This window comes from Harmonia axyridis, chromosome 7 (genome assembly GCF_914767665.1).
Source record: "Harmonia axyridis chromosome 7, icHarAxyr1.1, whole genome shotgun sequence".
Taxonomy (NCBI): Eukaryota; Metazoa; Arthropoda; class Insecta; order Coleoptera; family Coccinellidae; genus Harmonia; species Harmonia axyridis.
The window spans coordinates 18,081,653-18,096,261 of NC_059507.1; positions in this window are offsets into that span (position 1 = coordinate 18,081,653).

A 14,609-nucleotide genomic window follows, 5' to 3' on the forward strand; every position below is an offset into this window, starting at 1 on the left:
ATATATATATATATATATATATATATATATATATATATATATATATATATATATATATATATATATATATATATATATATATATATATATATATATATATATATATAACAATAACAATAAATTTATTTCAGAAATCTTGTACATAGAATCTGGTACAAAGAAAAGAAATACGTCAGTTAAAGAAAACAAAATCAAATATTCTTACAAAAAAAATCGAATTCTCTCATAGAATAGGGTTCACATTCAATAATAAGTGATTGAATTTCTTTTTTGAATAATTTAAGTTCCATATTATGAAATTTTCTAGGTAACAAATTAAACAATTTCAAACATACATAAGGTACATTAGACTCCGTTATACTCAGATGATGAGAAGGGTATAGGAAATGTGAGTTTTGTCTAGTTCTATTGATGTTTTTAAAATTCACAAAATAACTTGGATTGTTACATACAAATAATAAACATCTATATATATATATATATATATATATATATATATATATACCTCTAACAGTCATCAGTTTGTTCGATCTGAAGACACCTCGACAAGATTCCCTGTAAGATAGGCTGAACATTATTCTTAAAGCTTGTTTCTGTAAAACAAATAATTCTTGAACGCCATTGGTATCTCCCCAAATAATTATTCCATAATTTATTATGGATATGAAGTTCGAAAAATACAAATTTTTTAATATAGAGATATCAACCTGAGATTTCAATACTCTCAACGTGTAATTAGAAGATCTTAAACGATTTGAGATATGTTCAATGTGTTGACTCCACTTCAAACCTCTATCCAGCCACACACCCAAAAACTTTACACAGTTATTGACCGAGATTTCTGAACTTCCTACATTTATCTTTTCTGGAATGGTCAAATTTGGTCTATCTGTGGTGAAAAAAACACATTCCGTTTTTTCGACATTCAACTTGAGCCGGTTCTCAATGAACCACAATTCCATTCTCTGCATTTCTCTGTTAGAATCGCATATAAGTTGTCCAACATTTTTTTATTTAATAATTTTATTGGTATCATCCACATACATATATAAATTTTGAGAGCTCATATCATTATCTGGTAGGTCATTAACATAGATCACAAATAGCAGAGGTCCCAGTATGCTACCTTGAGGAACTCCATCTCGTGATACTTCCTCGCACAATTCAATCACTTCTGCTTCTATCTCTAAAGCAACACGTTGTCTACGATCTTCCAAATAACTCTTGATCAGCAGCAGTTGATTGTCTCTGATACCATAGCTTTCTAATTTATCCAAGAGAATTTCGTGCTTGACGCAATCAAAGGCTTTGGACAGGTCAAGAAAAAGCCCACATCTTGTTTCACCTCTCTCAAAACCCCCCACAATGCTCTCCACAAGCTCAAACATAGCTGTCTCCGTACTTCTCTTCTTGATGAATCCATGTTGTGATGTGTTGAAAATTCCAAATTTACTGAAAAACTTTACCATTCTATCTGCCAACAATTTTTCGAAGATCTTAGAAAAAGTTGACAAGTGATTGATAGGTCTATAATTTATTATTTCTTCGTGGTTGCCTTTTTTGAATAAAGGTTTAATTATAGAAACTTTTAGAGCATCCGGAAAAATACCCACTGTAAAAGATCGGTTGATTATATAGCATAATGGTTCAACAATTAAACTTGCAGATCTTTGGATTAGGTTAAGTGGAATGCCATCATATCCAAAGCTTTTTTATTTCTTATTTATTTATTGTTTTCATTATTTCCTCTGATGATATCTCGAACATAAAGAAGGACTTAGAAAATCTATTGATTTTCTTGGAATGTTGAAGTTGCGGAATATTCTGCGTTAATTTAGATGCTGCATTGAGGAAAAAATCATTAAAAGCGTTCGCAACTTGCTTTGGGTCACCTGATATCATCTTTTTCGAATTTAAGTTTGTTTTTCCCCTCAAATCGTTTACGATCTGCCATGCAGTTTTCGATTTGTTTTTTGAATTATTAATTTTCTCACCAAAGTAAGCCCGTCTAGATTTTTTCAGTTCTCTATCGTACTCACCTTTGATGGTTTTATAAAGGTTGTTCATATAAGGATTCTTCATTGCTGCAGTATAAACTTTGTCTAAAAGATTCTTCAATTCAGTTGCTCTTGGTGATCTCTCATAGAATACCTTATTTTCTTTAATATCCACTTTTTTTAGAGGAAAATGGTTGTCAAAACGCTGACTTATAACAATCAAAGAATCCATCCCACATCTCGTCAATGTTATTCTGCGGGACATCCTTCAAAAAACTCCAGTCGATATTATTTAGATCATGAAGAAAATTGACAATTGACTCTTCCTTGAACTGACGCATTATAACTTGCTTAGAACACTTCTGAAAATTTGATAGAGTTTTCACATCAGATACCAAAGCTAAATGATCCGAAATATGAGACTGAATCGTTCTACTTTGACAATCAATAATATTGGTTATTATGTTATCGATACAGGTTTCCGAGTGATGAGTGATTCTCGTTGGTTCATTGATCAATACAGAGCCTCCAAAACTTCTTACAACTGAAAGGAAATTCATACTATCTCTATTTTTGGGCTTAAGGATGTCAATATTGAAATCTCCCGCAATAAAATACGAAAAATTTTCATGAAAAATCTTGTTGAACATTCTGTTTAAAATAAATATGAATTTATTCATGTCAGAATTTGGTGTACGATAAATACAAATGAAAATATATTTCTTTGTCCCCGAAACAACTTCAACTGCTGAGCATTCAAATATATACTTTTCACCAAATTCAGAAAAATCTGTTTTTACTTTATATTGCATATTTTCCCTACAAAATATGGCGCATCCACCATGCTCACCTTGATCCCTACAGAAAGCATCCACCAATCCAAAACCCCGAATGTTGTACTGCCCTAGTTGTTCTGCAGTTTTCCAATGTTCTGATATCATAAGAATTTGAGCTTTCTCGGAATTTGCAAAATTTTCCAACATCACATGCGAGTTTCCAATTGATTGGACATTCTGGTAAATAATCTTAATATTCTCCTTCTCAATCATCGATTTTGATTTTCTTTTGACTTTCGGTGGAAAAAATGATGTATACTGGCTTTATTGGGCCAATTTTTTCCATCCATGGCTTTTTCGTATTCTCTACTTGGTAACATTACTTTAAATGATGCATAAGCTTCCGGAAATTTCGAAACTAAAGCCTCACACTTTACCTCTGTGAAGTTTTTATCCAAGAAAACTTTGAGTTCATCGGCCGTAGTAGTTGGTTTCAGATTTTTTACATGAAAAGCCCTCAGCTTCTCAACTCCTTCAACATTCGTTTGACCTGAAGAATTTCCCGTTACTAGAGCCTTCCGTATTTTCTTCTTATATTTCTTATCTACTACTTTCCATTCATCTTCTTTCTGTTGTTTAGTTTTTGAATCTTTTAATTTATTTGATATTTGTGAATTACAGTCATCTTCATTGTCATTCCTTTCCTTTCCAATTGTTTTTGTTTTCATAACCTGAGATCCTTTGTTTACGTCGCTTCCATTCAACAATTGTTTCGCGCTTGATGTTTGCGCAGATGGTTCATTTGTTTGTGCCGGAGTATTAGATACATTCAAATCAATTTGATTATTCCATGCATGTTTGTTTGCCGTGTTGTTGTCAGCGCTGTGTTTTTTACTTGATGTTTTATATTTCACGTTGAGTTCTGTTATCATTTCATCCTTCTTTATGATTTCTCTCTCTAATATGGAAATCTTATATTTCAGTAATTGGGCATTTTCAATCAAAATAGAATTTTTACCTTCCAATTCTGAAATTATTCTCATCAGAAAATCTTGTGATGAAAAATCTTTCATCACAGTTGGAGATTTCGGATTTAATGTAACGTCTGATTCCGATGTAGTTTTCAGGTCATCACTGATCTTGTCTTTCACTGAAATAACCACCAAATCTCGATCACAACATTTCCCAAATTTTGTTCCACAACTATTGTGAAATACTTTGGGGCAAGTACCGCATTTCACGGTTATTTTTGCCATATAACGCTTACAATAAGCACATTTTGGAGAATTCTGGACACTGTCATCCGTAACACCTTTACTCGTCGACGCCATATTTAATATTCTCAAATATATATATATATATATATATATATATATATATATATATATATATATATATATTTTTTTTTTTTTCCACCGCGTCATCAGCGGGTACGAAACCATGGACGCCGGACCGTGGTAAAGGCGTGCACAGCCGCTATGGGCCTTGGAGAAATTTCCTGACAATTCTCGTTGTGCTCAAGATGATTTGGTTCTGTGAGCTAGATATCACATGCTGATCTAGGCAGAGTCTCCGAGTGTTCTCAGCTAAGTGCCTCTCTATCAGGCCATTCACCGAGATAATCAGCGGTAGTACACTTACAGATTTCAGATTTTGTATTTCACGGAGTTGGAAGGCCAGTTCAGAGTATTTGCTGATTTTCTCCGAGTACGCTTTTGCCAAGTTGTCATCCGCTGGCACAGTAAAATCCAGCAGCAATCCCGTTTGGAGAAACGCCAGACGATGCGTTGATAATCCCGTTGCTCAGGGCGTATCAGGATCTGTCGATACATCTGTCTGATATCGGCAGTGAAAACAAATTGATGTAGACGAAAACGAAGCAGAAGAGTGGAAATGTCCGCTTGCAGCTTCGGGCCGGTAAGCAGAAGATCGTTAAGGGATTGTCCGAAGGAACATGGCAGGCGGCCTCTGATAGAAGGACTTTGGGCTGAGAAGGGGATGGAGAAGACACAGCAGATGATGACCCTGCTGAAAATGAAGGAAAAGTGCTTTGACTACAAGGTCGAATGCAACCATGAACAGTGGCCGGTGAAAAAGACACGTGTTTTGTCTTCCTCCGATGGCGAGCATACGGCCCATAAACTACCCAACCTAAGGTGGTAGATAATGCACCTGGAAGCTCAGACGATGGGCACAACGTGCCAGGAAGAACTAGATGAGGAAGCACATCCGAGCCGATCAACATTCCAATGGCACGAGGAAGAAAAAAGAGTGGATCAGCCAGGCTGAGTTTCTGAAACTCAGGCCACCGGCCGTTGAATGCTTTGACGGGAAGGGGATCTATTTGGCTGTCAATAACGTAAGCTTTGATGATGAGATTGGGAGGATCCCCTTGGTGATAGAGAGTGACGTATGCGTACCCCTAAATGCGAAACTGATCCGCGTTACTCAAGGTGCGAAGTTGGATGGTTTCAGGGTGGATGAATAGACGAAGCTTGGAGGCCCACTCACGGGTGATGAGGGTGTGCTGGCAGCCGGAATCCAGGGGAGCACGGCCGAACACGACATTCCGCCGGTTATCAAGACGTATCCAAGCGGTAGGCATGAGATAGTCAGGATTATTTGTCTGACGCAAAGAAGACCGCGGAGACAGATGATAAGAAGAGAACAGACGGAAAGACGAAGACAGATGTTTGTTTGACGGAGTAAGACAACCGCGAGATGACCAGTGCAGTCATTCGGAACCACTCCCAGAGGAGTGGGAAGAATGAAGGGGTGGTGAAGCTGGCGAGGCTCGAGACGACACTGAACCTGCCGCCTCAGGGCTCCGGCGTGACATCATCGAGGTCCCCGCTGATCGAGCCCTTATTGAGGTGCCCCGAGAGGTGAAAGCACGGGTTGGCTGCTCTGATGAAACAGAGGGCGAGGGAGGACGTTCTTCCGTTGAAAGGGATTTCCTTCCAGCATAAGAAACGGAAGGGGATGCAGTGGCAGCAGATGCCAGATGGAGAATTGTATGGTGTCGTCCCCCGCATGTGTGACAGCTCTGACTCGAACTGCACTTAGCGGTGGTATGGAAAGACGACATGCAATTTCTACATAGTCGCCTTTCAGTCACGAAAGCTGATTAACGTTCATGTCCTTGAACTCACGACACTGGCGAACAGAATGATTCGCCGAGCAAAACACACACGAGAAAGACGACGAAGGGCACGCACCAGCGTAAGCAGGGCGGCGAGGACACACACCAGAGGATGAAGGCACAGACGATGGGGAAACAAATGCTGAGCCTGCTGGAGATTGAGGTCTTAATGATCCCTTCGGCGCAATGGATGAGGTGACGGAAGTGCTCTCCAACACTCGCAACTGTCGATTGGTGAATTCGAGCAACTGAGCGAGTGTGGGAAAGTCATCAGAGGATAACTGCCCCTCAAACAAGTGGCGAGATGGTATATCGAGGTTGCGCAAAGCTAGAGAAAACAAGAGGAAGTCAGCCAGATCTGAAATGGGTAATGCCTTGATGGCATGAATGGCATTCTGATGCGTCGTTACGAATTGCTTCAACTGTGGTAAGGAAGACACAGATGCGGGCCGTGAATCCAAGATCTGATTCACATAAAGATTCGCCAACCGACGAGGGTTTTGATACCGGGAGTGAAGGGCTTGATAGGCCAGAGAGTAATTCACCGAATTTAGTTGAAAGCCAGAGATGACAGATGCTGCTTCACCAGAGATGGCAGATGCCAAGAGGTGAAACTTCTGAACGGGCGCCAGGGAATTGTTCTGATGCACTAAGGCATCGAATAGAGAGATGAATCTGGCAAGGCAGGTCAACCCGCGGAATAGGTAGCTCAGCCGATGACAATGATGGCGCCTTAACAGACGTAGATGCGGTTAGACGACTATGGGCGACACGTACATGTAGGCAAATTTCAAAAAATGCTTCGAATTTTGATGGTGATCCGATCTGACCAGGCTCCTCTAGCTGAGAATTGAGTTGGACAAATAACTCATCAGCCTCCCTGAAAGTCTTTTCCACTTTGACCAACTCAGCCAGACACATGTTGGCCACATCGACTTCTGTGGTCAAATCCTCTATTAATTTAAGAAGGGTAGATGCCGCTTAATGACAGATGTTGCCAAAGAGGCCTTCAATTTATCCATTGACGGCATTTTAAATTGTCGAATGACCCCGGTATGTATATCGGTATGAATTAATTCCGAAAAATCTAAGAAGAACAGACGATGTGTTTATCGTTGAAGATAATGAACAGATGACACGCGATAAGATAACCGTATTATGAATTTTCAATAACTACTCAATTAATGAATGAAAATCAAATCACGAATTCAATCAGATGAACGGAAATGACAATTAGACTGAATTTAGGGGGTTTTAAGATATTTTCCCGGGTTTCGGCACCAATAATTGTCCGCAAAAAGGGGTTTGCGGTCAATTTCAGATGAATTTTGCTACTAATATTGAACAACCAAAAAATTGTGAAATGCAACTTACCGAAAGGGCTGCAGAAGAAACCCAGGCGAATCACCGCTAATCTGGTTCCAAAAAGAAGGTTCCAAGGAAGGGAATTCAGGGGAATTTACTTCCCTTAAGTACCTATGGCTTCACCTGGTTGATGATAAATTGAGGGCACTTCACGAATAGTTGTCCAATATTATTTTGTTCACTAACACTTGTAGATGACGATGCAGAAGATAGATGAAAATAAATCAAACTTGATTATGATTATTTATCAGAAGATTAATTGATTTGTCTCTTTTGAAATTTTTCTATTTTGCACGTACGATCGATATTGAAATCTGTTCTGATTCTCCGCTGACAGCCGATACGGGGTCGGTCGAGAATAAATACGACCGTTGTTCACGACTGAACTTTGATAATACCGTAAACGCTGTAAAAGATTATTGAACTCATCTCCTATAGGATCCCATATCAAACCTAAAACTTTAATTGAAGAAGTGCCGGCAATAGAAAGATCCTTGGATTCGATCGAACAATCTTCGCGAATTGAAGTACAAGAACTTGCCCACTTTCCCAGTTCAAACCCGCCGAGCCGAAGCAGCGCGACCAACTCCTGACACAATTCGCTAGCCGCGGTTGTGCTGAAGGCACCAAAGAGAATATCATCCATAAACCGGTAGGATTCCAGTATTTGAGCCGCTCGCGGAAATCTCGCCCCCTCATCCAATATGAGTTGTTTGAGGGTTCGCTGTGCCAAAAACGGACTACTTGAAATGCCAAATGTTACCGTGCGCAATTCCCACTCGGTGAGAGGATCATCGAAAGAAAACCGCCAAAAAATGTGCTGGTACTCGCAATCTTCCGGATGCAGCCAAATGGCTCGATACATTTGCTTGATATCACAGCGATTGGAAAAAGGCGAAATTGGGTAACTATTTGTCCAATGTCGCTTTGCAATTTCGGGCCAGTACACAATTTTTCATTTAGACTCACACCCAATGAAGTCTTCTCTGCTGGAGAAAACACCACCCTCAATTTAGATTTACCCGCCGACGATTTCAGAACACCATGATGTGTCATCACATAGTCGGAACTTTGAGAAGCTGGGACCATATGTCCCTGTTCTACATATTCCCCCAAATTTTCTTTATATAACCTGTAATACTCCGGATCGCGTTTGAACCTACACTCCAGCTTATGAAACCGCGCCAATGATCGCTGTCGATTTGTGCCTAACTTAGGACGAGAATTATTTTTGAAGGGGTGTCTAGTTATGTACCGTCCCGTCAAGTCTCGTGATACTGTAGAAGAGAAATATTCCTCGCAAAAGGTATCCTCTGGGGAGAGATTTGCGCCCGGATTTGATATATCTTCCGATTCCCAGAACATTTTCAAGGTGTCATTGAGTGACTCTTCCTCGGATATCACAAACAATGACTGAACAATTTGGGAAATCGCTGACGACACACCTCCCGTTATAACCCAGCCTAATCTCGTGGATATCGCACTTGGTTTACCGATTATATGCTGCGGTTCGTCCGTCAAAATATCGAAGTATGATTGAACCCCTATTGAGATATCAACCGGAGCAGGGTAACAAAATTCAGGATCGGCGAGTCGTAGATTAGAAAAGCGATCTCTCATTGTAGGTGGGAGATTCCCTGTCGGAAGATCCGATGTTATCTTATCCACAATAGCCGCTTCAAAACAGACTAATGTATCATCATTGTACATCGAAGTAAGTGAACAAGAAATCAAACCGCGGACCGAAAAGAGCGGGTTATTACCAACCCCGGAAATCTGAAGTTTACACTTTTTTCTCGCAATTCCAATCCTCAATGCAAAATTTGAGGTGACGAAATTCATCTGACTACCAGGATCCAAGACCAACCTACAGGTTTAGCATATTCCGTTTATATCTCGAACCCTAGCGCGAGCCGTTCCAAGAAGACAAGTTGTATCCATAGTCGAATAAGAACAAGTATTTACAATTTTTAAACCTTTCGAAGTGGGAGGTGCATCAATTTTTTGAACCGGGTCAACTTGGACCTTTCCTCGTGAACTAACTCCGGAAAATGAAACACCTTCGATCTTCGATTTCTGAAAACATATCAACGTATTATGTTTTCTACTTCCGCATTTGCGACAACAATTTTTAGAATTACAATTCGAAATTGAATGCCGACCCAAACATGCATAACATCTTCTATGTAGTTGTATGAGCCTTTTTCGTGTATCAAGCGAAGATTGCAAAAATTCAGGACACTGCGCAAATTTATGTCGACCCTCACAACACGGACACAATGAATCATTTTGTTCATTCGGTGTAGGAGTGGATTCTTCCCGTGTCGTAACTAGAACCCTCTTATTTTTCATTGTAACCGGAGAGTTAGCTTGAATTTTGGCTTTGAGTGTATCTGAACTCAAGTCATTAACTGCGCAACGATCTCTAAGAAACTTAATCAGATCAGTAAATTTTGGAAAATCCGTATTCAGAAATCTTGTTTCAAAGTCCCGACGTGTATGGGAATCAAGAAGTTTCAAACTCCAAAATAACAGCATAAACTGTCCCAAATCCGAGTTTACTCAAACAATTGACATTAGCTTGTAAAGTGTCACAAAACTCTTTCAAGGAATTCTGATTGCCCGATTTGATTGGTTGCAATGAAAATACCTGATTCAAGTAGTGAGATGCCACAACTCTAACATTTGAAAACTCGTTTTTAAGGAGATCATTTACGGTTTCGTAGTTATTCGGATCAAAAACTACCGTTTGTGCAAGAGTTAAGGCTCTTCCATCTAAATACGAAAGCAGAAATGCAAATTTTCTATGTCAGACAAATCCTTGTTGGTATGGATCACTTTATCATAAAGTGCAATAAAACCCGGAAAACTTTCGAGTTCACCATTGAATCGTGGTAACTGAATTTGCGGCATATAGTTTGGTAAGGATTTGGACGCCGGTTTTTCATCCGAACCGTGAGAAGTTGAATATTGAATTTGGTGAGCAGCTCTAACCTCTAATATTTTATAATATAAGTCATCGAATGCCTTTGATAATCCGCTCGTATCCTTCCTTAAATCTCGATGACATATACCGATCGCGTCTAACTCGGAAAGACAACTTTCATATTCCTCAGCTGTTTGTTCGATCTTTTCGGAACGAATCATAAACGAATTCAGAGAAGAAGGAAGTTTCCCAATTAAATCGTACGTTTGTTGTACCCTTACCCACATTCTATCCAAACGGCCTTTTGCCTGCGTAAAAACAAGAAAATCCTCCGCGCTTGGTGCCGGTGCCTTTGAATCTGATTTTTCTCCTGTTTCCTTTCCCATTGTTGAAATTATTGAAAACAACTAAAAGAAACTCTAACCTCTTTATGTTTGTTTATAAACAGTCCCCGCTACAAGTAGGCAAGTGAATCGATACAATACGTCGATTGCTATATCGAACCTGCGCGCCCACCGATTGATAAAATCTGACGGACTTATCTCATGCCGCCCGTGAGAAAAGAAAAAAACAAAAAAAAACAATTAAACCCTTTTCTAAAGACCCCTGAATATAAATCCGGCCCGAATGGATCAATCCAAATTACATTTAAAAGTTATTCTAGTGGACTGTATTATTTATGTAATTGTTAATTGGATTGCTCCGCCACACAAGTTTGTGAATTATCCGATATAAAAGAAATGAAATTCGCTTAATTTCTGAGATTTGAGAGGAAATACCACCCGGAACAGTCAGCAATAAGAAGGAAAATTCAAACAGGAAAGGGACTCACCTGGTCTCCGTTGATTCTCTGACTTTCCACCTTGAAAACTTAAACTAAACAATCTTCTTCACTTAACTATGATGTGTCCTCTCACGAAGCTGTTAACGAACTTAAAAACTAATTGAGTCTTTGTGTGAAACTGCGATTTTTTCCTTATTCAGGATTAGCGAAAAACCATTGAATATTACAGTGCGTAACGTCCGTTGTGGATGCGGAAAACCAAGTGTGGTAAAATTGTGGAGGGGATGGGAAAGTCCGGAGCTGAGAAAGGATTTCAATATGGAGATAATTCCTCTCAAATCATCGCACTCCGTCAATTCAAAAAACAACCCGCGAAAATTCGATTCAATATCGAACATTCATTGATAGAATAATATCATTGAAAATTCGAATTAATTATAGAATAGATTCAGATCCTATGCCTGATCCAGAGAAATTAATTTATAAATCGAATATTTCAAAAATATGTAAAACAGTATTGATATCGAATTCCCCTATAGGATTACGAACTTATTTGATAACTAACAATGCATTCAACTTTGATAATACCGTAAACGCTGTAAAAGATTATTTATGTAATATGGCTCAGTATGAATTATTAGACAAAAGTCGAAATAAAAATCCTATACATAAAAATGTATCAAGAAATAATTATTCCGATCAACGTAATAATACAAACAAATACAATCATTTTTCAAATGATAATTATCGAACGCAGCATTATGAAACGCAGCATAGATTCCCTTCGAGACCGATACAATTTGCGCAACGTCAAGTAAATACTCATTACCCTACGCAACGTGAAACGTTTGGTGTTCCAAGTACGTCGAGAAATCAAAACGTTTTTAAACCGAATCCAAATCAAAGAATTACTACCCCACCTAAAAGAATGTCAGTACAGACACGAGTTTATCCGCAGAAAAGATCTAATTATTCAACCCAATATTAAAATAATCCCCAGAGAAAATTTTATAATAATAATGATCGAAGCCCTGATTTTCTCGTAGAAGAATTAACTAATATTGATATAAATCCAAATAAGAAAAATTTTTTCTCACAACCTTCTACATCGAAAAGTAATTTCTCAAATGAACGAAATTTTCAAGACCCTACTTTAGAAAACGAACTGACATAAATCATACGTTAGATGATACGAATCAAAATCCTATTGAAGTACCAGTAAACTTTAGTCATTTAGAAACTGAAAAAAGAGATTTATCACAAAAACAGAAACTGCGTATTGCAAGTAATTTTAGAAAATTAAATGAAAAAACTATTGACATCAATCATCCAAAACCGGAAATAAACAGTCGATTGTCGAAACCTATAAAAATAAATAATATTGAAAACGTAACTTTCAAATGCGATATAACTAATGATACGAATAATAATGAAACCAATGAAATTGAAAATAATGAAATAATGGAAGAAAAATTAGATAAATCCTCTGAATTATTAAATACTATTGAACAAAAAGATGATGATTTTTTTATTCATAAATTGATAGAAGATGTAAATGATCATAATTATACGGATATTTCTAGTGATCCAAAACGAAAATACTTGAGGACGAAAATAAATAAAGAATTTTCGAATGATATGAATTCCCATAAGTTTCCCCATGATATTTGTCGACAAAGCAAATTCAAACGACCTCCCATACAATTTCAATCAAGTTACGTAGGTCACGAACCGTTCATTACTCCTATTGTAATACAAACCCAACTGTTATCAAAGCACCGATTATTCGCCACCTTGATCCTATATTCAGAAGAAAGCAAGTATTCAATTCACAATTTTTCTCAACTAATAAAGAATGTGCTTACCCATTAAGTAGAATTATTATTGATCCAACAAGCGAATTAACATACCAAAACTTTTTAACTTTTAACAAAAATGATAATATCAAAAATTATGTGAATATTAGAGAAAAAGAAGGTATAGTTTATCCAAAGTTACTTGGAGGAAGCCTGAATATTTCAATTATACAAGGGTTGTCCAAGTTATCAGAAATTCCTTTGGAATTTATGAAAATATTGCTATCAATATTCTCAAATAAACCCCGATATTTAGCAGATCGTCTTGGAAACAAGAATGCCCCGATTTGATTGATTTTATTGACTGAATATTTCCCCTCGTATTCCCCTTTCCACTTTGAGAGCGTTTTTGGTTACACTCATTGGCTGCATCTATCACTTCTTTATTACTTTCTTATAATTCGCATAGACCAGTGTGGTCCACAGGGGTATTATTGCAATGCATTTTTACGTAGTTTAAGTTCGTTGTGTGACTGATGATTTTAATGATTTCGACTATAATGTTTGGCACAATTCTATGGCTTATGTAAAAAAAGATGAATATTTCGCCATCAAACCTATTCCTCCATTTACTTTCAAAGTCAGAATTGATATATGACGGGTTCTGAAGAAAATGATTTCGTATCCTAAATAGGTAGGTATCTTCATTCCACTGAACGAAGAATTGATTAAAATGAGATTAACCAACAAAATTTTCATTACATTTTCTGATTTTAGCAATATTATTACTGGTTTGATAAATCATGGAAAATAGGCATATGATGTTGACTTGTTGAGGCTCTTAGTACCTACGTCAAATTAGCAGCTACGTAGCCAAATCGAAAAATCAATCAAGTATTTTATAGAAAATAGAAATATTTCACCATTTCCTGCCATCAGTCGGGACAGTTTTAATAATAGGTTACATATAGGTATCTTTTGAATATTTATTCTGATTCTGAATACGAAAATTTATCGACGAAAAACTTGAACTGAGGAAATACTACAATTTCTAACTGAGTGGAGTAGTCTATGACTTCCGGAAAACATAGAAACTAATATCGAAAATTGGATAACTGAATCTGACATTTCATGAAATGTCATTAATTATTTGTAATTGAAACTTTTATTGGCTTATGGATTCTCAACCATCTTAACGAATAATTTATTACATTTCATAAAATTTCGACTTTAGTTTCTTTTTATGTTTTCTGGAAGTCATAGACTACTCCATTCAATGAGGAATTGCAGTTTTCCTTGAGTATTGCCATATTGCTGAAATTATCATCAACTAAGTCATCTAATAATGCAATAATATACTGGGTGTGCCATTTGAAATAAGAAAGTAGTACTCTGTTTCCGGTATAAAAGGAAATTGTATAAATTTTCAGCACAAAATTATTATTAGTTTTCCATAAACGTCTAATAGGCCATCGCGGTGAGTCACCCTGTACATCATTATCATTTAGCTTTCTGCTTCCACTGAGGGACATAAATTTCGCCTTACAATAACGAAGAAATAAAATTTAATTCGGCAACGTAGCTGCTAATTTGGCCTAGAAAATTGGATGTCACTCAAGGATCTCAAGGTCATGCACCTATTCTACCCTAGTTTGTCTTCTCTTCAGACAGAACATTCAGACAGCATTCATCTCAAACATTTTCATGCTCTTATAATTCTATGCAACGATCAGTTCATCATCGTTGATAACGTTCCTTGATAGTATATATATATATATTCTTTTGAGAAAGAGCAAATACAAAATATTATATTACAGGTCGAG